Source organism: Scomber japonicus, chromosome 19 (assembly GCF_027409825.1).
Source record: "Scomber japonicus isolate fScoJap1 chromosome 19, fScoJap1.pri, whole genome shotgun sequence".
NCBI classification, from domain to species: Eukaryota; Metazoa; Chordata; class Actinopteri; order Scombriformes; family Scombridae; genus Scomber; species Scomber japonicus.
This window is the reverse complement of record NC_070596.1, coordinates 17445001-17469384: the sequence shown is the minus strand read 5'-3', so window position 1 is coordinate 17469384 and position 24384 is coordinate 17445001.

Sequence of the window (24384 nt, the reverse complement as noted above, 5' to 3'; positions counted from 1 at the left end):
GAAAAAGTCAAAAATGGGAAGGGTGGGGGATTGTCCCAAAACTTGCTACAAGGGGCCAGAGGGGCGGCCTGAATGAAAAATGTGTAAAATCAAGCACCGTGAGGGCATTGTGTGAAAATTGTGAAGGATTTTCCAAAGCGGCCAAAAATTGAAAAAAACGACAGGGCCGGTAGTGTCGAAAAAGTCAAAAATGGGAAGGGTGGGGGATTGTCCCAAAACTTGCTACAAGGGGCCAGAGGGGCGGCCTGAATGAAAAATGTGTAAAATCAAGCACCGTGAGGGCATTGTGTGAAAATTATGAAGGATTTTCCAAAGCGGCCAAAAATGGAAAAAAACGACAGGGCCGGTAGTGTCGAAAAAGTCAAAAATGGGAAGGGTGGGGGATTGTCCCAAAACTTGCTACAAGGGGCCAGAGGGGCGGCCTGAATTAAAGATGTGTAAAATCAAGCACTGTGAAGGCATTGTGTGAAAATTGTCAAGGATTTTCCAGAACGGGCAAAAATTGAAAAAAATGACAGGGCCGGTAGTGTCGAAAAAGTCAAAAATGGGAAGGGTGGGGGATTGTCCCAAAACTTGCTACAAGGGGCCAGAGGGGCGGCCTGAATGAAAAATGTGTAAAATCAAGCACCGTGAGGGCATTGTGTGAAAATTGTGAAGGATTTTCCAAAGCGGGCAAAAATTGAAAAAAACGACAGGGCCGGTAGTGTCGAAAAAGTCAAAAATGGGAAGGGTGGGGGATTGTCCCAAAACTTGCTACAAGGGGCCAGAGGGGCGGCCTGAATGAAAAATGTGTAAAATCAAGCACCGTGAGGGCATTGTGTGAAAATTGTGAAGGATTTTCCAAAGCGGGCAAAAATTGAAAAAAACGACAGGGCCGGTAGTGTCGAAAAAGTCAAAAATGGGAAGGGTGGGGGATTGTCCCAAAACTTGCTACAAGGGGCCAGAGGGGCGGGCTGATTGAAAAATGTGTAAAATCAAGCACCGTGAAGGCATTGTGTGAAAATTGTGAAGGATTTTCCATAGGGGTAAAAATTGAAAAAAACGACAGGGTCGGTAGTGTCGAAAAAGTCAAAAATGGGAAGGGTGGGGGATTGTCCCAAAACTTGCTACAAGGGGCCAGAGGGGCGGCCTGAATGAAAAATGTGTAAAATCAAGCACCGTGAGGGCATTGTGTGAAAATTGTGAAGGATTTTCCAAAGCGGCCAAAAATTGAAAAAAACGACAGGGCCGGTAGTGTCGAAAAAGTCAAAAATGGGAAGGGTGGGGGATTGTCCCAAAACTTGCTACAAGGGGCCAGAGGGGCGGCCTGAATGAAAAATTTGTAAAATCAAGCACCGTGAGGGCATTGTGTGAAAATTATGAAGGATTTTCCAAAGCGGCCAAAAATTGAAAAAAACGACAGGGCCGGTAGTGTCGAAAAATTCAAAAATGGGAAGGGTGGGGGATTGTCCCAAAACTTGCTACAAGGGGCCAGAGGGGCGGCCTGAATGAAAAATTTGTAAAATCAAGCACCGTGAGGGCATTGTGTGAAAATTATGAAGGATTTTCCAAAGCGGCCAAAAATTGAAAAAAACGACAGGGCCGGTAGTGTCGAAAAAGTCAAAAATGGGAAGGGTGGGGGATTGTCCCAAAACTTGCTACAAGGGGCCAGAGGGGCGGGCTGATTGAAAAATGTGTAAAATCAAGCACCGTGAGGGCATTGTGTGAAAATTGTGAAGGATTTTCCATAGGGGTAAAAATTGAAAAAAATGACAGGGTCGGTAGTGTCGAAAAAGTCAAAAATGGGAAGGGTGGGGGATTGTCCCAAAACTTGCTACAAGGGGCCAGAGGGGCGGCCTGAATGAAAAATGTGTAAAATCAAGCACCGTGAGGGCATTGTGTGAAAATTTTGAAGGATTTTCCAAAGCGGGCAAAAATTGAAAAAAACGACAGGGCCGGTAGTGTCGAAAAAGTCAAAAATGGGAAGGGTGGGGGATTGTCCCAAAACTTGCTACAAGGGGCCAGAGGGGCGGCCTGAATGAAAAATGTGTAAAATCAAGCACCGTGAGGGCATTGTGTGAAAATTGTGAAGGATTTTCCAAAGCGGCCAAAAATTGAAAAAAACGACAGGGCCGGTAGTGTCGAAAAAGTCAAAAATGGGAAGGGTGGGGGATTGTCCCAAAACTTGCTACAAGGGGCCAGAGGGGCGGCCTGAATGAAAAATTTGTAAAATCAAGCACCGTGAGGGCATTGTGTGAAAATTATGAAGGATTTTCCAAAGCGGCCAAAAATTGAAAAAAACGACAGGGCCGGTAGTGTCGAAAAATTCAAAAATGGGAAGGGTGGGGGATTGTCCCAAAACTTGCTACAAGGGGCCAGAGGGGCGGCCTGAATGAAAAATTTGTAAAATCAAGCACCGTGAGGGCATTGTGTGAAAATTATGAAGGATTTTCCAAAGCGGCCAAAAATTGAAAAAAACGACAGGGCCGGTAGTGTCGAAAAAGTCAAAAATGGGAAGGGTGGGGGATTGTCCCAAAACTTGCTACAAGGGGCCAGAGGGGCGGGCTGATTGAAAAATGTGTAAAATCAAGCACCGTGAGGGCATTGTGTGAAAATTGTGAAGGATTTTCCATAGGGGTAAAAATTGAAAAAAATGACAGGGTCGGTAGTGTCGAAAAAGTCAAAAATGGGAAGGGTGGGGGATTGTCCCAAAACTTGCTACAAGGGGCCAGAGGGGCGGCCTGAATGAAAAATGTGTAAAATCAAGCACCGTGAGGGCATTGTGTGAAAATTTTGAAGGATTTTCCAAAGCGGGCAAAAATTGAAAAAAACGACAGGGCCGGTAGTGTCGAAAAAGTCAAAAATGGGAAGGGTGGGGGATTGTCCCAAAACTTGCTACAAGGGGCCAGAGGGGCGGCCTGAATGAAAAATGTGTAAAATCAAGCACCGTGAGGGCATTGTGTGAAAATTGTGAAGGATTTTCCAAAGCGGGCAAAAATTGAAAAAAACGACAGGGCCGGTAGTGTCGAAAAAGTCAAAAATGGGAAGGGTGGGGGATTGTCCCAAAACTTGCTACAAGGGGCCAGAGGGGCGGGCTGATTGAAAAATGTGTAAAATCAAGCACCGTGAGGGCATTGTGTGAAAATTGTGAAGGATTTTCCATAGGGGTAAAAATTGAAAAAAATGACAGGGTCGGTAGTGTCGAAAAAGTCAAAAATGGGAAGGGTGGGGGATTGTCCCAAAACTTGCTACAAGGGGCCAGAGGGGCGGCCTGAATGAAAAATGTGTAAAATCAAGCACCGTGAGGGCATTGTGTGAAAATTTTGAAGGATTTTCCAAAGCGGGCAAAAATTGAAAAAAACGACAGGGCCGGTAGTGTCGAAAAAGTCAAAAATGGGAAGGGTGGGGGATTGTCCCAAAACTTGCTACAAGGGGCCAGAGGGGCGGCCTGAATGAAAAATGTGTAAAATCAAGCACCGTGAGGGCATTGTGTGAAAATTGTGAAGGATTTTCCAAAGCGGGCAAAAATTGAAAAAAACGACAGGGCCGGTAGTGTCGAAAAAGTCAAAAATGGGAAGGGTGGGGGATTGTCCCAAAACTTGCTACAAGGGGCCAGAGGGGCGGCCTGAATGAAAAATGTGTAAAATCAAGCACCGTGAGGGCATTGTGTGAAAATTTTGAAGGATTTTCCAAAGCGGCCAAAAATTGAAAAAAACGACAGGGCCGGTAGTGTCGAAAAAGTCAAAAATGGGAAGGGTGGGGGATTGTCCCAAAACTTGCTACAAGGGGCCAGAGGGGCGGGCTGATTGAAAAATGTGTAAAATCAAGCACCGTGAGGGCATTGTGTGAAAATTGTGAAGGATTTTCCATAGGGGTAAAAATTGAAAAAAATGACAGGGTCGGTAGTGTCGAAAAAGTCAAAAATGGGAAGGGTGGGGGATTGTCCCAAAACTTGCTACAAGGGGCCAGAGGGGCGGCCTGAATGAAAAATTTGTAAAATCAAGCACCGTGAGGGCATTGTGTGAAAATTATGAAGGATTTTCCAAAGCGGCCAAAAATTGAAAAAAATGACAGGGCCGGTAGTGTCGAAAAATTCAAAAATGGGAAGGGTGGGGGATTGTCCCAAAACTTGCTACAAGGGGCCAGAGGGGCGGCCTGAATGAAAAATGTGTAAAATCAAGCACCGTGAGGGCATTGTGTGAAAATTGTGAAGGATTTTCCAAAGCGGCCAAAAATTGAAAAAAACGACAGGGCCGGTAGTGTCGAAAAAGTCAAAAATGGGAAGGGTGGGGGATTGTCCCAAAACTTGCTACAAGGGGCCAGAGGGGCGGCCTGAATGAAAAATGTGTAAAATCAAGCACCGTGAGGGCATTGTGTGAAAATTGTGAAGGATTTTACAAAGCGGCCAAAAATTGAAAAACACGACAGGGCCGGTAGTGTCGAAAAAGTCAAAAATGGGAAGGGTGGGGGATTGTCCCAAAACTTGCTACAAGGGGCCAGAGGGGCGGCCTGAATGAAAAATTTGTAAAATCAAGCACCGTGAGGGCATTGTGTGAAAATTATGAAGGATTTTCCAAAGCGGCCAAAAATTGAAAAAAACGACAGGGCCGGTAGTGTCGAAAAATTCAAAAATGGGAAGGGTGGGGGATTGTCCCAAAACTTGCTACAAGGGGCCAGAGGGGCGGCCTGATTGAAAAATGTGTAAAATCAAGCACCGTGAGGGCATTGTGTGAAAATTATGAAGGATTTTCCAAAGCGGCCAAAAATGGAAAAAAATGACAGGGACGGTAGTGTCGAAAAATTCAAAAATGGGAAGGGTGGGGGATTGTCCCAAAACTTGCTACAAGGGGCCAGAGGGGCGGCCTGAATGAAAAATGTGTAAAATCAAGCACCGTGAGGGCATTGTGTGAAAATTATGAAGGATTTTCCAAAGCGGCCAAAAATTGAAAAAAACGACAGGGCCGGTAGTGTCGAAAAAGTCAAAAATGGGAAGGGTGGGGGATTGTCCCAAAACTTGCTACAAGGGGCCAGAGGGGCGGCCTGAATGAAAAATGTGTAAAATCAAGCACCGTGAAGGCATTGTGTGAAAATTGTGAAGGATTTTCCATAGGGGTAAAAATTGAAAAAAATGACAGGGTCGGTAGTGTCGAAAAAGTCAAAAATGGGAAGGGTGGGGGATTGTCCCAAAACTTGCTACAAGGGGCCAGAGGGGCGGCCTGAATGAAAAATGTGTAAAATCAAGCACCGTGAGGGCATTGTGTGAAAATTTTGAAGGATTTTCCAAAGCGGGCAAAAATTGAAAAAAACGACAGGGCCGGTAGTGTCGAAAAAGTCAAAAATGGGAAGGGTGGGGGATTGTCCCAAAACTTGCTACAAGGGGCCAGAGGGGCGGCCTGAATGAAAAATGTGTAAAATCAAGCACCGTGAGGGCATTGTGTGAAAATTGTGAAGGATTTTCCAAAGCGGGCAAAAATTGAAAAAAACGACAGGGCCGGTAGTGTCGAAAAAGTCAAAAATGGGAAGGGTGGGGGATTGTCCCAAAACTTGCTACAAGGGGCCAGAGGGGCGGGCTGATTGAAAAATGTGTAAAATCAAGCACCGTGAAGGCATTGTGTGAAAATTGTGAAGGATTTTCCATAGGGGTAAAAACTTGAAAAAAATGACAGGGTCGGTAGTGTCGAAAAAGTCAAAAATGGGAAGGGTGGGGGATTGTCCCAAAACTTGCTACAAGGGGCCAGAGGGGCGGCCTGAATGAAAAATGTGTAAAATCAAGCACCGTGAGGGCATTGTGTGAAAATTGTGAAGGATTTTCCAAAGCGGCCAAAAATGGAAAAAAATGACAGGGCCGGTAGTGTCGAAAAAGTCAAAAATGGGAAGGGTGGGGGATTGTCCCAAAACTTGCTACAAGGGGCCAGAGGGGCGGCCTGAATGAAAAATTTGTAAAATCAAGCACCGTGAGGGCATTGTGTGAAAATTATGAAGGATTTTCCAAAGCGGCCAAAAATTGAAAAAAACGACAGGGCCGGTAGTGTCGAAAAATTCAAAAATGGGAAGGGTGGGGGATTGTCCCAAAACTTGCTACAAGGGGCCAGAGGGGCGGCCTGAATGAAAAATGTGTAAAATCAAGCACCGTGAGGGCATTGTGTGAAAATTGTGAAGGATTTTCCAAAGCGGCCAAAAATTGAAAAAAACGACAGGGCCGGTAGTGTCGAAAAATTCAAAAATGGGAAGGGTGGGGGATTGTCCCAAAACTTTCTACAAGGGGCCAGAGGGGCGGCCTGAATGAAAAATGTGTAAAATCAAGCACCGTGAAGGCATTGTGTGAAAATTGTCAAGGATTTTCCTAAGCGGGAAAAATTGAAAAAAATGACAGGGCCGGTAGTGTCGAAAAAGTCAAAAATGGGAAGGGTGGGGGATTGTCCCAAAACTTGCTACAAGGGGCCACAGGGGCGGCCTGAATGAAAAATGTGTAAAATCAAGCACCGTGAGGGCATTGTGTGAAAATTGTGAAGGATTTTCCAAAGCGGCCAAAAATTGAAAAAAATGACAGGGTCGGTAGTGTCGAAAAAGTCAAAAATGGGAAGGGTGGGGGATTGTCCCAAAACTTGCTACAAGGGGCCAGAGGGGCGGCCTGAATGAAAAATGTGTAAAATCAAGCACCGTGAGGGCATTGTGTGAAAATTGTGAAGGATTTTCCAAAGCGGCCAAAAATGGAAAAAAATGACAGGGCCGGTAGTGTCGAAAAAGTCAAAAATGGGAAGGGTGGGGGATTGTCCCAAAACTTGCTACAAGGGGCCAGAGGGGCGGGCTGAATGAAAAATGTGTAAAATCAAGCACCGTGAGGGCATTGTGTGAAAATTTTGAAGGATTTTCCAAAGCGGGCAAAAATTGAAAAAAACGACAGGGCCGGTAGTGTCGAAAAATTCAAAAATGGGAAGGGTGGAGGATTGTCCCAAAACTTGCTACAAGGGGCCAGAGGGGCGGCCTGAATGAAAAATGTGTAAAATCAAGCACCGTGAGGGCATTGTGTGAAAATTGTGAAGGATTTTCCAAAGCGGCCAAAAATGGAAAAAAAATGACAGGGCCGGTAGTGTCGAAAAAGTCAAAAATGGGAAGGGTGGGGGATTGTCCCAAAACTTGCTACAAGGGGCCAGAGGGGCGGGCTGATTGAAAAATGTGTAAAATCAAGCACCGTGAAGGCATTGTGTGAAAATTGTGAAGGATTTTCCATAGGGGTAAAAATTGAAAAAAATGACAGGGTCGGTAGTGTCGAAAAAGTCAAAAATGGGAAGGGTGGGGGATTGTCCCAAAGCTTGCTACAAGGGGCCAGAGGGGCGGCCTGAATGAAAAATGTGTAAAATCAAGCACCGTGAGGGCATTGTGTGAAAATTATGAAGGATTTTCCAAAGCGGCCAAAAATTGAAAAAAACGACAGGGCCGGTAGTGTCGAAAAATTCAAAAATGGGAAGGGTGGGGGATTGTCCCAAAACTTGCTACAAGGGGCCAGAGGGGCGGCCTGAATGAAAAATGTGTAAAATCAAGCACCGTGAGGGCATTGTGTGAAAATTATGAAGGATTTTCCAAAGCGGCCAAAAATTGAAAAAAACGACAGGGCCGGTAGTGTCGAAAAAGTCAAAAATGGGAAGGGTGGGGGATTGTCCCAAAACTTGCTACAAGGGGCCAGAGAGGCGGGCTGATTGAAAAATGTGTAAAATCAAGCACCGTGAGGGCATTGTGTGAAAATTGTGAAGGATTTTCCATAGGGGTAAAAATTGAAAAAAATGACAGGGTCGGTAGTGTCGAAAAAGTCAAAAATGGGAAGGGTGGGGGATTGTCCCAAAACTTGCTACAAGGGGCCAGAGGGGCGGCCTGAATGAAAAATGTGTAAAATCAAGCACCGTGAGGGCATTGTGTGAAAATTGTGAAGGATTTTCCAAAGCGGGCAAAAATTGAAAAAAATGACAGGGCCAGTAGTGTCGAAAAAGTCAAAAATGGGAAGGTTGGGGGATTGTCCCAAAACTTGCTACACGGGGCCAGAGGGTCGGGCTGAATGAAAAATGTGTAAAATCAAGCACCGTGAAGGCATTGTGTGAAAATTGTGAAGGATTTTCCAAAGCGGGCAAAAATTGAAAAAAATGACAGGACCGGTAGTGTCGAAAAAGTCAAAAATGGGAAGGGTGGGGGATTGTCCCAAATCTTGCTACAAGGAGCCAGAGGGTCAGCCTGAATGAAAAATGTGTAAAATCAAGCACCGTGAAGGCATTGTGTGAAAATTGTGAAGGATTTTCCAAAGCGGGCAAAAATTGAAAAAAATGACAGGGCCGGTAGTGTCGAAAAAGTCAAAAATGGGAAGGTTGGGGGATTGTCCCAAAACTTGCTACACGGGGCCAGAGGGGCGGGCTGAATGAAAAATGTGTAAAATCAAGCACCGTGTAGGCATTGTGTGAAAATTGTGAAGGATTTTCCAAAGCGGGCAAAAATTGAAAAAAATGACAGGGCCGGTAGTGTCGAAAAAGTCAAAAATGGGAAGGGTGGGGGATTGTCCCAAAACTTGCTTCAAGGGGCCAGAGGGGCAGCCTGAATGAAAAATGTGTAAAATCAAGCACCGTGAGGGCATTGTGTGAAAATTATGAAGGATTTTCCAAAGCGGGCAAAAATTGAAAAAAATGACAGGGCCGGTAGTGTCGAAAAAGTCAAAAATGGGAAGGTTGGGGGATTGTCCCAAAACTTGCTACACGGGGCCAGAGGGGCGGGCTGAATGAAAAATGTGTAAAATCAAGCACCGTGTAGGCATTGTGTGAAAATTGTGAAGGATTTTCCAAAGCGGGCAAAAATTGAAAAAAATGACAGGGCCGGTAGTGTCGAAAAAGTCAAAAATGGGAAGGGTGGGGGATTGTCCCAAAACTTGCTTCAAGGGGCCAGAGGGGCAGCCTGAATGAAAAATGTGTAAAATCAAGCACCGTGAAGGCATTGTGTGAAAATTGTGAAGGATTTTCCAAAGCGGGCAAAAATTGAAAAAAATGACAGGGCCAGTAGTGTCGAAAAAGTCAAAAATGGGAAGGTTGGGGGATTGTCCCAAAACTTGCTACACGGGGCCAGAGGGTCGGGCTGAATGAAAAATGTGTAAAATCAAGCACCGTGAAGGCATTGTGTGAAAATTGTGAAGGATTTTCCAAAGCGGGCAAAAATTGAAAAAAATGACAGGACCGGTAGTGTCGAAAAAGTCAAAAATGGGAAGGGTGGGGGATTGTCCCAAATCTTGCTACAAGGAGCCAGAGGGTCAGCCTGAATGAAAAATGTGTAAAATCAAGCACCGTGAAGGCATTGTGTGAAAATTGTGAAGGATTTTCCAAAGCGGGCAAATATTGAAAAAAATGACAGGGCCGGTAGTGTCGAAAAAGTCAAAAATGGGAAGGGTGGGGGATTGTCCCAAATCTTGCTACAAGGAGCCAGAGGGTCAGCCTGAATGAAAAATGTGTAAAATCAAGCACCGTGAAGGCATTGTGTGAAAATTGTGAAGGATTTTCCAAAGCGGGCAAAAATTGAAAAAAATGACAGGGCCGGTAGTGTCGAAAAAGTCAAAAATGGGAAGGTTGGGGGATTGTCCCAAAACTTGCTACACGGGGCCGGAGGGGCGGGCTGAATGAAAAATGTGTAAAATCAAGCACCGTGTAGGCATTGTGTGAAAATTGTGAAGGATTTTCCAAAGCGGGCAAAAATTGAAAAAAATGACAGGGCCGGTAGTGTCGAAAAAGTCAAAAATGGGAAGGGTGGGGGATTGTCCCAAAACTTGCTTCAAGGGGCCAGAGGGGCAGCCTGAATGAAAAATGTGTAAAATCAAGCACCGTGAAGGCATTGTGTGAAAATTGTGAAGGATTTTCCAAAGCGGGCAAAAATTGAAAAAAATGACAGGGCCGGTAGTGTCGAAAAAGTCAAAAATGGGAAGGTTGGGGGATTGTCCCAAAACTTGCTACACGGGGCCAGAGGGTCGGGCTGAATGAAAAATGTGTAAAATCAAGCACCGTGAAGGCATTGTGTGAAAATTGTGAAGGATTTTCCAAAGCGGGCAAAAATTGAAAAAAATGACAGGACCGGTAGTGTCGAAAAAGTCAAAAATGGGAAGGGTGGGGGATTGTCCCAAATCTTGCTACAAGGAGCCAGAGGGTCAGCCTGAATGAAAAATGTGTAAAATCAAGCACCGTGAAGGCATTGTGTGAAAATTGTGAAGGATTTTCCAAAGCGGGCAAAAATTGAAAAAAATGACAGGGCCGGTAGTGTCGAAAAAGTCAAAAATGGGAAGGGTGGGGGATTGTCCCAAAACTTGCTTCAAGGGGCCAGAGGGGCAGCCTGAATGAAAAATGTGTAAAATCAAGCACCGTGAAGGCATTGTGTGAAAATTGTGAAGGATTTTCCAAAGCGGGCAAAAATTGAAAAAAATGACAGGGCCGGTAGTGTCGAAAAAGTCAAAAATGGGAAGGTTGGGGGATTGTCCCAAAACTTGCTACACGGGGCCAGAGGGTCGGGCTGAATGAAAAATGTGTAAAATCAAGCACCGTGAAGGCATTGTGTGAAAATTGTGAAGGATTTTCCAAAGCGGGCAAAAATTGAAAAAAATGACAGGACCGGTAGTGTCGAAAAAGTCAAAAATGGGAAGGGTGGGGGATTGTCCCAAATCTTGCTACAAGGAGCCAGGGGGTCAGCCTGAATGAAAAATGTGTAAAATCAAGCACCGTGAAGGCATTGTGTGAAAATTGTGAAGGATTTTCCAAAGCGGGCAAAAATTGAAAAAAATGACAGGACCGGTAGTGTCGAAAAAGTCAAAAATGGGAAGGGTGGGGGATTGTCCCAAAACTTGCTTCAAGGGGCCAGAGGGGCGGCCTGAATGAAAAATTTGTAAAATCAAGCACCGTGAGGGCATTGTGTGAAAATTATGAAGGATTTTCCAAAGCGGCCAAAAATTGAAAAAAACGACAGGGCCGGTAGTGTCGAAAAATTCAAAAATGGGAAGGGTGGGGGATTGTCCCAAAACTTGCTACAAGGGGCCAGAGGGGCGGGCTGATTGAAAAATGTGTAAAATCAAGCACCGTGAGGGCATTGTGTGAAAATTGTGAAGGATTTTCCATAGGGGTAAAAATTGAAAAAAATGACAGGGCCGGTAATGTCGAAAAAGTCAAAAATGGGAAGGGTGGGGGATTGTCCCAAAACTTGCTACAAGGGGCCAGAGGGGCGGCCTGAATGAAAAATGTGTAAAATCAAGCACCGTGAGGGCATTGTGTGAAAATTTTGAAGGATTTTCCAAAGCGGGCAAAAATTGAAAAAAACGACAGGGCCGGTAGTGTCGAAAAAGTCAAAAATGGGAAGGGTGGGGGATTGTCCCAAAACTTGCTACAAGGGGCCAGAGGGGCGGGCTGATTGAAAAATGTGTAAAATCAAGCACCGTGAAGGCATTGTGTGAAAATTGTGAAGGATTTTCCATAGGGGTAAAAATTGAAAAAAATGACAGGGTCGGTAGTGTCGAAAAAGTCAAAAATGGGAAGGGTGGGGGATTGTCCCAAAACTTGCTACAAGGGGCCAGAGGGGCGGCCTGAATGAAAAATGTGTAAAATCAAGCACCGTGAGGGCATTGTGTGAAAATTGTGAAGGATTTTCCAAAGCGGCCAAAAATTGAAAAAAACGACAGGGCCGGTAGTGTCGAAAAAGTCAAAAATGGGAAGGGTGGGGGATTGTCCCAAAACTTGCTACAAGGGGCCAGAGGGGCGGCCTGAATGAAAAATGTGTAAAATCAAGCACCGTGAGGGCATTGTGTGAAAATTATGAAGGATTTTCCAAAGCGGCCAAAAATTGAAAAAAACGACAGGGCCGGTAGTGTCGAAAAATTCAAAAATGGGAAGGGTGGGGGATTGTCCCAAAACTTGCTACAAGGGGCCAGAGGGGCGGCCTGAATGAAAAATGTGTAAAATCAAGCACCGTGAGGGCATTGTGTGAAAATTATGAAGGATTTTCCAAAGCGGCCAAAAATTGAAAAAAACGACAGGGCCGGTAGTGTCGAAAAAGTCAAAAATGGGAAGGGTGGGGGATTGTCCCAAAACTTGCTACAAGGGGCCAGAGGGGCGGGCTGATTGAAAAATGTGTAAAATCAAGCACCGTGAGGGCATTGTGTGAAAATTGTGAAGGATTTTCCATAGGGGTAAAAATTGAAAAAAATGACAGGGTCGGTAGTGTCGAAAAAGTCAAAAATGGGAAGGGTGGGGGATTGTCCCAAAACTTGCTACAAGGGGCCAGAGGGGCGGCCTGAATGAAAAATGTGTAAAATCAAGCACCGTGAGGGCATTGTGTGAAAATTGTGAAGGATTTTCCAAAGCGGGCAAAAATTGAAAAAAATGACAGGGCCAGTAGTGTCGAAAAAGTCAAAAATGGGAAGGTTGGGGGATTGTCCCAAAACTTGCTACACGGGGCCAGAGGGTCGGGCTGAATGAAAAATGTGTAAAATCAAGCACCGTGAAGGCATTGTGTGAAAATTGTGAAGGATTTTCCAAAGCGGGCAAAAATTGAAAAAAATGACAGGACCGGTAGTGTCGAAAAAGTCAAAAATGGGAAGGGTGGGGGATTGTCCCAAATCTTGCTACAAGGAGCCAGAGGGTCAGCCTGAATGAAAAATGTGTAAAATCAAGCACCGTGAAGGCATTGTGTGAAAATTGTGAAGGATTTTCCAAAGCGGGCAAAAATTGAAAAAAATGACAGGGCCGGTAGTGTCGAAAAAGTCAAAAATGGGAAGGGTGGGGGATTGTCCCAAATCTTGCTACAAGGAGCCAGAGGGTCAGCCTGAATGAAAAATGTGTAAAATCAAGCACCGTGAAGGCATTGTGTGAAAATTGTGAAGGATTTTCCAAAGCGGGCAAAAATTGAAAAAAATGACAGGGCCGGTAGTGTCGAAAAAGTCAAAAATGGGAAGGTTGGGGGATTGTCCCAAAACTTGCTACACGGGGCCAGAGGGGCGGGCTGAATGAAAAATGTGTAAAATCAAGCACCGTGTAGGCATTGTGTGAAAATTGTGAAGGATTTTCCAAAGCGGGCAAAAATTGAAAAAAATGACAGGGCCGGTAGTGTCGAAAAAGTCAAAAATGGGAAGGGTGGGGGATTGTCCCAAAACTTGCTTCAAGGGGCCAGAGGGGCAGCCTGAATGAAAAATGTGTAAAATCAAGCACCGTGAAGGCATTGTGTGAAAATTGTGAAGGATTTTCCAAAGCGGGCAAAAATTGAAAAAAATGACAGGGCCGGTAGTGTCGAAAAAGTCAAAAATGGGAAGGTTGGGGGATTGTCCCAAAACTTGCTACACGGGGCCAGAGGGTCGGGCTGAATGAAAAATGTGTAAAATCAAGCACCGTGAAGGCATTGTGTGAAAATTGTGAAGGATTTTCCATAGGGGTAAAAATTGAAAAAAATGACAGGGTCGGTAGTGTCGAAAAAGTCAAAAATGGGAAGGGTGGGGGATTGTCCCAAAGCTTGCTACAAGGGGCCAGAGGGGCGGCCTGAATGAAAAATGTGTAAAATCAAGCACCGTGAGGGCATTGTGTGAAAATTATGAAGGATTTTCCAAAGCGGCCAAAAATTGAAAAAAACGACAGGGCCGGTAGTGTCGAAAAATTCAAAAATGGGAAGGGTGGGGGATTGTCCCAAAACTTGCTACAAGGGGCCAGAGGGGCGGCCTGAATGAAAAATGTGTAAAATCAAGCACCGTGAGGGCATTGTGTGAAAATTATGAAGGATTTTCCAAAGCGGCCAAAAATTGAAAAAAACGACAGGGCCGGTAGTGTCGAAAAAGTCAAAAATGGGAAGGGTGGGGGATTGTCCCAAAACTTGCTACAAGGGGCCAGAGGGGCGGGCTGATTGAAAAATGTGTAAAATCAAGCACCGTGAGGGCATTGTGTGAAAATTGTGAAGGATTTTCCATAGGGGTAAAAATTGAAAAAAATGACAGGGTCGGTAGTGTCGAAAAAGTCAAAAATGGGAAGGGTGGGGGATTGTCCCAAAACTTGCTACAAGGGGCCAGAGGGGCGGCCTGAATGAAAAATGTGTAAAATCAAGCACCGTGAGGGCATTGTGTGAAAATTGTGAAGGATTTTCCAAAGCGGGCAAAAATTGAAAAAAATGACAGGGCCAGTAGTGTCGAAAAAGTCAAAAATGGGAAGGTTGGGGGATTGTCCCAAAACTTGCTACACGGGGCCAGAGGGTCGGGCTGAATGAAAAATGTGTAAAATCAAGCACCGTGAAGGCATTGTGTGAAAATTGTGAAGGATTTTCCAAAGCGGGCAAAAATTGAAAAAAATGACAGGACCGGTAGTGTCGAAAAAGTCAAAAATGGGAAGGGTGGGGGATTGTCCCAAATCTTGCTACAAGGAGCCAGAGGGTCAGCCTGAATGAAAAATGTGTAAAATCAAGCACCGTGAAGGCATTGTGTGAAAATTGTGAAGGATTTTCCAAAGCGGGCAAAAATTGAAAAAAATGACAGGGCCGGTAGTGTCGAAAAAGTCAAAAATGGGAAGGGTGGGGGATTGTCCCAAATCTTGCTACAAGGAGCCAGAGGGTCAGCCTGAATGAAAAATGTGTAAAATCAAGCACCGTGAAGGCATTGTGTGAAAATTGTGAAGGATTTTCCAAAGCGGGCAAAAATTGAAAAAAATGACAGGGCCGGTAGTGTCGAAAAAGTCAAAAATGGGAAGGTTGGGGGATTGTCCCAAAACTTGCTACACGGGGCCAGAGGGGCGGGCTGAATGAAAAATGTGTAAAATCAAGCACCGTGTAGGCATTGTGTGAAAATTGTGAAGGATTTTCCAAAGCGGGCAAAAATTGAAAAAAATGACAGGGCCGGTAGTGTCGAAAAAGTCAAAAATGGGAAGGGTGGGGGATTGTCCCAAAACTTGCTTCAAGGGGCCAGAGGGGCAGCCTGAATGAAAAATGTGTAAAATCAAGCACCGTGAGGGCATTGTGTGAAAATTATGAAGGATTTTCCAAAGCGGGCAAAAATTGAAAAAAATGACAGGGCCGGTAGTGTCGAAAAAGTCAAAAATGGGAAGGTTGGGGGATTGTCCCAAAACTTGCTACACGGGGCCAGAGGGGCGGGCTGAATGAAAAATGTGTAAAATCAAGCACCGTGTAGGCATTGTGTGAAAATTGTGAAGGATTTTCCAAAGCGGGCAAAAATTGAAAAAAATGACAGGGCCGGTAGTGTCGAAAAAGTCAAAAATGGGAAGGGTGGGGGATTGTCCCAAAACTTGCTTCAAGGGGCCAGAGGGGCAGCCTGAATGAAAAATGTGTAAAATCAAGCACCGTGAAGGCATTGTGTGAAAATTGTGAAGGATTTTCCAAAGCGGGCAAAAATTGAAAAAAATGACAGGGCCAGTAGTGTCGAAAAAGTCAAAAATGGGAAGGTTGGGGGATTGTCCCAAAACTTGCTACACGGGGCCAGAGGGTCGGGCTGAATGAAAAATGTGTAAAATCAAGCACCGTGAAGGCATTGTGTGAAAATTGCGAAGGATTTTCCAAAGCGGGCAAAAATTGAAAAAAATGACAGGACCGGTAGTGTCGAAAAAGTCAAAAATGGGAAGGGTGGGGGATTGTCCCAAATCTTGCTACAAGGAGCCAGAGGGTCAGCCTGAATGAAAAATGTGTAAAATCAAGCACCGTGAAGGCATTGTGTGAAAATTGTGAAGGATTTTCCAAAGCGGGCAAAAATTGAAAAAAATGACAGGGCCGGTAGTGTCGAAAAAGTCAAAAATGGGAAGGGTGGGGGATTGTCCCAAATCTTGCTACAAGGAGCCAGAGGGTCAGCCTGAATGAAAAATGTGTAAAATCAAGCACCGTGAAGGCATTGTGTGAAAATTGTGAAGGATTTTCCAAAGCGGGCAAAAATTGAAAAAAATGACAGGGCCGGTAGTGTCGAAAAAGTCAAAAATGGGAAGGTTGGGGGATTGTCCCAAAACTTGCTACACGGGGCCGGAGGGGCGGGCTGAATGAAAAATGTGTAAAATCAAGCACCGTGTAGGCATTGTGTGAAAATTGTGAAGGATTTTCCAAAGCGGGCAAAAATTGAAAAAAATGACAGGGCCGGTAGTGTCGAAAAAGTCAAAAATGGGAAGGGTGGGGGATTGTCCCAAAACTTGCTTCAAGGGGCCAGAGGGGCAGCCTGAATGAAAAATGTGTAAAATCAAGCACCGTGAAGGCATTGTGTGAAAATTGTGAAGGATTTTCCAAAGCGGGCAAAAATTGAAAAAAATGACAGGGCCGGTAGTGTCGAAAAAGTCAAAAATGGGAAGGTTGGGGGATTGTCCCAAAACTTGCTACACGGGGCCAGAGGGTCGGGCTGAATGAAAAATGTGTAAAATCAAGCACCGTGAAGGCATTGTGTGAAAATTGTGAAGGATTTTCCAAAGCGGGCAAAAATTGAAAAAAATGACAGGACCGGTAGTGTCGAAAAAGTCAAAAATGGGAAGGGTGGGGGATTGTCCCAAATCTTGCTACAAGGAGCCAGAGGGTCAGCCTGAATGAAAAATGTGTAAAATCAAGCACCGTGAAGGCATTGTGTGAAAATTGTGAAGGATTTTCCAAAGCGGGCAAAAATTGAAAAAAATGACAGGGCCGGTAGTGTCGAAAAAGTCAAAAATGGGAAGGGTGGGGGATTGTCCCAAAACTTGCTTCAAGGGGCCAGAGGGGCAGCCTGAATGAAAAATGTGTAAAATCAAGCACCGTGAAGGCATTGTGTGAAAATTGTGAAGGATTTTCCATAGGGGTAAAAATTGAAAAAAATGACAGGGTCGGTAGTGTCGAAAAAGTCAAAAATGGGAAGGGTGGGGGATTGTCCCAAAACTTGCTACAAGGGGCCAGAGGGGCGGCCTGAATGAAAAATTTGTAAAATCAAGCACCGTGAGGGCATTGTGTGAAAATTATGAAGGATTTTCCAAAGCGGCCAAAAATTGAAAAAAACGACAGGGCCGGTAGTGTCGAAAAATTCAAAAATGGGAAGGGTGGGGGATTGTCCCAAAACTTGCTACAAGGGGCCAGAGGGGCGGGCTGATTGAAAAATGTGTAAAATCAAGCACCGTGAGGGCATTGTGTGAAAATTGTGAAGGATTTTCCATAGGGGTAAAAATTGAAAAAAATGACAGGGCCGGTAATGTCGAAAAAGTCAAAAATGGGAAGGGTGGGGGATTGTCCCAAAACTTGCTACAAGGGGCCAGAGGGGCGGCCTGAATGAAAAATGTGTAAAATCAAGCACCGTGAGGGCATTGTGTGAAAATTTTGAAGGATTTTCCAAAGCGGGCAAAAATTGAAAAAAACGACAGGGCCGGTAGTGTCGAAAAATTCAAAAATGGGAAGGGTGGGGGATTGTCCCAAAACTTGCTACAAGGGGCCAGAGGGGCGGCCTGAATGAAAAATGTGTAAAATCAAGCACCGTGAAGGCATTGTGTGAAAATTGTCAAGGATTTTCCTAAGCGGGAAAAATTGAAAAAAATGACAGGGCCGGTAGTGTCGAAAAAGTCAAAAATGGGAAGGGTGGGGGATTGTCCCAAAACTTGCTACAAGGGGCCACAGGGGCGGCCTGAATGAAAAATGTGTAAAATCAAGCACCGTGAGGGCATTGTGTGAAAATTGTGAAGGATTTTCCAAAGCGGCCAAAAATTGAAAAAAATGACAGGGTCGGTAGTGTCGAAAAAGTCAAAAATGGGAAGGGTGGGGGATTGTCCCAAAACTTGCTACAAGGGGCCAGAGGGGCGGCCTGAATGAAAAATGTGTAAAATCAAGCACCGTGAGGGCATTGTGTGAAAATTGTGAAGGATTTTCCAAAGCGGCCAAAAATGGAAAAAAATGACAGGGCCGGTAGTGTCGAAAAAGTCAAAAATGGGAAGGGTGGGGGATTGTCCCAAAACTTGCTACAAGGGGCCAGAGGGGCGGCCTGAATGAAAAATTTGTAAAATCAAGCACCGTGAGGGCATTGTGTGAAAATTATGAAGGATTTTCCAAAGCGGCCAAAAATTGAAAAAAACGACAGGGCCGGTAGTGTCGAAAAAGTCAAAAATGGGAAGGGTGGGGGATTGTCCCAAAACTTGCTACAAGGGGCCAGAGGGGCGGCCTGAATGAAAAATGTGTAAAATCAAGCACCGTGAGGGCATTGTGTGAAAATTTTGAAGGATTTTCCAAAGCGGGCAAAAATTGAAAAAAACGACAGGGCCGGTAGTGTCGAAAAATTCAAAAATGGGAAGGGTGGAGGATTGTCCCAAAACTTGCTACAAGGGGCCAGAGGGGCGGCCTGAATGAAAAATGTGTAAAATCAAGCACCGTGAGGGCATTGTGTGAAAATTGTGAAGGATTTTCCAAAGCGGCCAAAAATGGAAAAAAATGACAGGGCCGGTAGTGTCGAAAAAGTCAAAAATGGGAAGGGTGGGGGATTGTCCCAAAACTTGCTACAAGGGGCCAGAGGGGCGGGCTGATTGAAAAATGTGTAAAATCAAGCACCGTGAAGGCATTGTGTGAAAATTGTGAAGGATTTTCCATAGGGGTAAAAATTGAAAAAAATGACAGGGTCGGTAGTGTCGAAAAAGTCAAAAATGGGAAGGGTGGGGGATTGTCCCAAAGCTTGCTACAAGGGGCCAGAGGGGCGGCCTGAATGAAAAATGTGTAAAATCAAGCACCGTGAGGGCATTGTGTGAAAATTATGAAGGATTTTCCAAAGCGGCCAAAAATTGAAAAAATGACAGGGCCGGTAGTGTCGAAAAATTCAAAAATGGGAAGGGTGGGGGATTGTCCCAAAACTTGCTACAAGGGGCCAGAGGGGCGGCCTGAATGAAAAATGTGTAAAATCAAGCACCGTGAGGGCATTGTGTGAAAATTATGAAGGATTTTCCAAAGCGGCCAAAAATTGAAAAAAACGACAGGGCCGGTAGTGTCGAAAAAGTCAAAAATGGGAAGGGTGGGGGATTGTCCCAAAACTTGCTACAAGGGGCCAGAGGGGCGGGCTGATTGAAAAATGTGTAAAATCAAGCACCGTGAGGGCATTGTGTGAAAATTGTGAAGGATTTTCCATAGGGGTAAAAATTGAAAAAAATGACAGGGTCGGTAGTGTCGAAAAAGTCAAAAATGGGAAGGGTGGGGGATTGTCCCAAAACTTGCTACAAGGGGCCAGAGGGGCGGCCTGAATGAAAAATGTGTAAAATCAAGCACCGTGAGGGCATTGTGTGAAAATTGTGAAGGATTTTCCAAAGCGGGCAAAAATTGAAAAAAATGACAGGGCCAGTAGTGTCGAAAAAGTCAAAAATGGGAAGGTTGGGGGATTGTCCCAAAACTTGCTACACGGGGCCAGAGGGTCGGGCTGAATGAAAAATGTGTAAAATCAAGCACCGTGAAGGCATTGTGTGAAAATTGTGAAGGATTTTCCAAAGCGGGCAAAAATTGAAAAAAATGACAGGACCGGTAGTGTCGAAAAAGTCAAAAATGGGAAGGGTGGGGGATTGTCCCAAATCTTGCTACAAGGAGCCAGAGGGTCAGCCTGAATGAAAAATGTGTAAAATCAAGCACCGTGAAGGCATTGTGTGAAAATTGTGAAGGATTTTCCAAAGCGGGCAAAAATTGAAAAAAATGACAGGGCCGGTAGTGTCGAAAAAGTCAAAAATGGGAAGGGTGGGGGATTGTCCCAAATCTTGCTACAAGGAGCCAGAGGGTCAGCCTGAATGAAAAATGTGTAAAATCAAGCACCGTGAAGGCATTGTGTGAAAATTGTGAAGGATTTTCCAAAGCGGGCAAAAATTGAAAAAAATGACAGGGCCGGTAGTGTCGAAAAAGTCAAAAATGGGAAGGTTGGGGGATTGTCCCAAAACTTGCTACACGGGGCCAGAGGGGCGGGCTGAATGAAAAATGTGTAAAATCAAGCACCGTGTAGGCATTGTGTGAAAATTGTGAAGGATTTTCCAAAGCGGGCAAAAATTGAAAAAAATGACAGGGCCGGTAGTGTCGAAAAAGTCAAAAATGGGAAGGGTGGGGGATTGTCCCAAAACTTGCTTCAAGGGGCCAGAGGGGCAGCCTGAATGAAAAATGTGTAAAATCAAGCACCGTGAAGGCATTGTGTGAAAATTGTGAAGGATTTTCCAAAGCGGGCAAAAATTGAAAAAAATGACAGGGCCGGTAGTGTCGAAAAAGTCAAAAATGGGAAGGTTGGGGGATTGTCCCAAAACTTGCTACACGGGGCCAGAGGGTCGGGCTGAATGAAAAATGTGTAAAATCAAGCACCGTGAAGGCATTGTGTGAAAATTGTGAAGGATTTTCCAAAGCGGGCAAAAATTGAAAAAAATGACAGGACCGGTAGTGTCGAAAAAGTCAAAAATGGGAAGGGTGGGGGATTGTCCCAAATCTTGCTACAAGGAGCCAGAGGGTCAGCCTGAATGAAAAATGTGTAAAATCAAGCACCGTGAAGGCATTGTGTGAAAATTGTGAAGGATTTTCCAAAGCGGGCAAAAATTGAAAAAAATGACAGGGCCGGTAGTGTCGAAAAAGTCAAAAATGGGAAGGGTGGGGGATTGTCCCCAAACTTGCTACAAGGGGCCAGAGGGGCGGGCTGAATGAAAAATGTGTAAAATCAAGCACCGTGAAGGCATTGTGTGAAAATTGTGAAGGATTTTCCAAAGCGGGCAAAAATTGAAAAAAATGACAGGGCCGGTAGTGTCGAAAAAGTCAAAAATGGGAAGGGTGGGGGATTGTCCCAAAACTTGCTTCAAGGGGCCAGAGGGGCAGCCTGAATGAAAAATGTGTAAAATCAAGCACCGTGAAGGCATTGTGTGAAAATTGTGAAGGATTTTCCAAAGCGGGCAAAAATTGAAAAAAATGACAGGACCGGTAGTGTCGAAAAAGTCAAAAATGGGAAGGGTGGGGGATTGTCCCAAATCTTGCTACAAGGAGCCAGAGGGTCAGCCTGAATGAAAAATGTGTAAAATCAAGCACCGTGAAGGCATTGTGTGAAAATTGTGAAGGATTTTCCAAAGCGGGCAAAAATTGAAAAAAATGACAGGGCCGGTAGTGTCGAAAAAGTCAAAAATGGGAAGGGTGGGGGATTGTCCCCAAACTTGCTACAAGGGGCCAGAGGGGCGGGCTGAATGAAAAATGTGTAAAATCAAGCACCGTGAAGGCATTGTGTGAAAATTGTGAAGGATTTTCCAAAGCGGGCTAAAATTGAAAAAAATGACAGGGCCGGTAGTGTCGAAAAAGTCAAAAATGGGAAGGGTGGGGGATTGTCCCAAAACTTGCTACAAGGGGCTAGAGGGGCAGCCTGAATGAAAAATGTGTAAAATCAAGCACCGTGAAGGCATTGTGTGAAAATTGTGAAGGATTTTCCAAAGCGGGCAAAAATTGAAAAAAATGACAGGGCCGGTAGTGTCGAAAAAGTCAAAAATGTGAAGGTTGGGGGATTGTCCCAAAACTTGCTACACGGGGCCAGAGGGTCGGGCTGAATGAAAAATGTGTAAAATCAAGCACCGTGAGGGCATTGTGTGAAAATTGTGAAGGATTTTCCAAAGCGGCCAAAAATGGAAAAAAATGACAGGGCCGGTAGTGTCGAAAAAGTCAAAAATGGGAAGGGTGGGGGATTGTCCCAAATCTTGCTACAAGGAGCCAGAGGGTCAGCCTGAATGAAAAATGTGTAAAATCAAGCACCGTGAAGGCATTGTGTGAAAATTGTGAAGGATTTTCCAAAGCGGGCAAAAATTGAAAAAAATGACAGGGCCGGTAGTGTCGAAAAAGTCAAAAATGGGAAGGTTGGGGGATTGTCCCAAAACTTGCTACACGGGGCCAGAGGGGCGGGCTGAATGAAAAATGTGTAAAATCAAGCACCGTGAAGGCATTGTGTGAAAATTGTGAAGGATTTTCCAAAGCGGGCAAAAATTGAAAAAAATGACAGGGCCGGTAGTGTCGAAAAAGTCAAAAATGGGAAGGTTGGGGGATTGTCCCAAAACTTGCTACACGGGGCCAGAGGGTCGGGCTGAATGAAAAATGTGTAAAATCAAGCACCGTGAAGGCATTGTGTGAAAATTGTGAAGGATTTTCCAAAGCGGGCAAAAATTGAAAAAAATGACAGGACCGGTAGTGTCGAAAAAGTCAAAAATGGGAAGGGTGGGGGATTGTCCCAAATCTTGCTACAAGGAGCCAGAGGGTCAGCCTGAATGAAAAATGTGTAAAATCAAGCACCGTGAAGGCATTGTGTGAAAATTGTGAAGGATTTTCCAAAGCGGGCAAAAATTGAAAAAAATGACAGGGCCGGTAGTGTCGAAAAAGTCAAAAATGGGAAGGGTGGGGGATTGTCCCCAAACTTGCTACAAGGGGCCAGAGGGGCGGGCTGAATGAAAAATGTGTAAAATCAAGCACCGTGAAGGCATTGTGTGAAAATTGTGAAGGATTTTCCAAAGCGGGCAAAAATTGAAAAAAATGACAGGGCCGGTAGTGTCGAAAAAGTCAAAAATGGGAAGGGTGGGGGATTGTCCCAAAACTTGCTTCAAGGGGCCAGAGGGGCAGCCTGAATGAAAAATGTGTAAAATCAAGCACCGTGAAGGCATTGTGTGAAAATTGTGAAGGATTTTCCAAAGCGGGCAAAAATTGAAAAAAATGACAGGGCCGGTAGTGTCGAAAAAGTCAAAAATGGGAAGGTTGGGGGATTGTCCCAAAACTTGCTACACGGGGCCAGAGGGTCGGGCTGAATGAAAAATGTGTAAAATCAAGCACCGTGAAGGCATTGTGTGAAAATTGTGAAGGATTTTCCAAAGCGGGCAAAAATTGAAAAAAATGACAGGACCGGTAGTGTCGAAAAAGTCAAAAATGGGAAGGGTGGGGGATTGTCCCAAATCTTGCTACAAGGAGCCAGAGGGTCAGCCTGAATGAAAAATGTGTAAAATCAAGCACCGTGAAGGCATTGTGTGAAAATTGTGAAGGATTTTCCAAAGCGGGCAAAAATTGAAAAAAATGACAGGGCCGGTAGTGTCGAAAAAGTTAAAAATGGGAAGGGTGGGGGATTGTCCCCAAACTTGCTACAAGGGGCCAGAGGGGCGGGCTGAATGAAAAATGTGTAAAATCAAGCACCGTGAAGGCATTGTGTGAAAATTGTGAAGGATTTTCCAAAGCGGGCTAAAATTGAAAAAAATGACAGGGCCGGTAGTGTCGAAAAAGTCAAAAATGGGAAGGGTGGGGGATTGTCCCAAAACTTGCTACAAGGGGCTAGAGGGGCAGCCTGAATGAAAAATGTGTAAAATCAAGCACCGTGAAGGCATTGTGTGAAAATTGTGAAGGATTTTCCAAAGCGGGCAAAAATTGAAAAAAATGACAGGGCCGGTAGTGTCGAAAAAGTCAAAAATGTGAAGGTTGGGGGATTGTCCCAAAACTTGCTACACGGGGCCAGAGGGTCGGGCTGAATGAAAAATGTGTAAAATCAAGCACCGTGAGGGCATTGTGTGAAAATTGTGAAGGATTTTCCAAAGCGGCCAAAAATGGAAAAAAATGACAGGGCCGGTAGTGTCGAAAAAGTCAAAAATGGGAAGGGTGGGGGATTGTCCCAAATCTTGCTACAAGGAGCCAGAGGGTCAGCCTGAATGAAAAATGTGTAAAATCAAGCACCGTGAAGGCATTGTGTGAAAATTGTGAAGGATTTTCCAAAGCGGGCAAAAATTGAAAAAAATGACAGGGCCGGTAGTGTCGAAAAAGTCAAAAATGGGAAGGTTGGGGGATTGTCCCAAAACTTGCTACACGGGGCCAGAGGGGCGGGCTGAATGAAAAATGTGTAAAATCAAGCACCGTGTAGGCATTGTGTGAAAATTGTGAAGGATTTTCCAAAGCGGGCAAAAATTGAAAAAAATGACAGGGCCGGTAGTGTCGAAAAAGTCAAAAATGGGAAGGGTGGGGGATTGTCCCAAAACTTGCTACAAGGGGCCAGAGGGGCGGCCTGAATGAAAAATGTGTAAAATCAAGCACCGTGAGGGCATTGTGTGAAAATTGTGAAGGATTTTCCATAGGGGTAAAAATTGAAAAAAATGACAGGGTCGGTAGTGTCGAAAAAGTCAAAAATGGGAAGGGTGGGGGATTGTCCCAAAACTTGCTACAAGGGGCCAGAGGGGCGGCCTGAATGAAAAATGTGTAAAATCAAGCACCGTGAGGGCATTGTGTGAAAATTTTGAAGGATTTTCCAAAGCGGGCAAAAATTGAAAAAAACGACAGGGCCGGTAGTGTCGAAAAAGTCAAAAATGGGAAGGGTGGGGGATTGTCCCAAAACTTGCTACAAGGGGCCAGAGGGGCGGGCTGATTGAAAAATGTGTAAAATCAAGCACCGTGAAGGCATTGTTTGGAAATTGTGAAGGATTTTCCATAGGGGTAAAAATTGAAAAA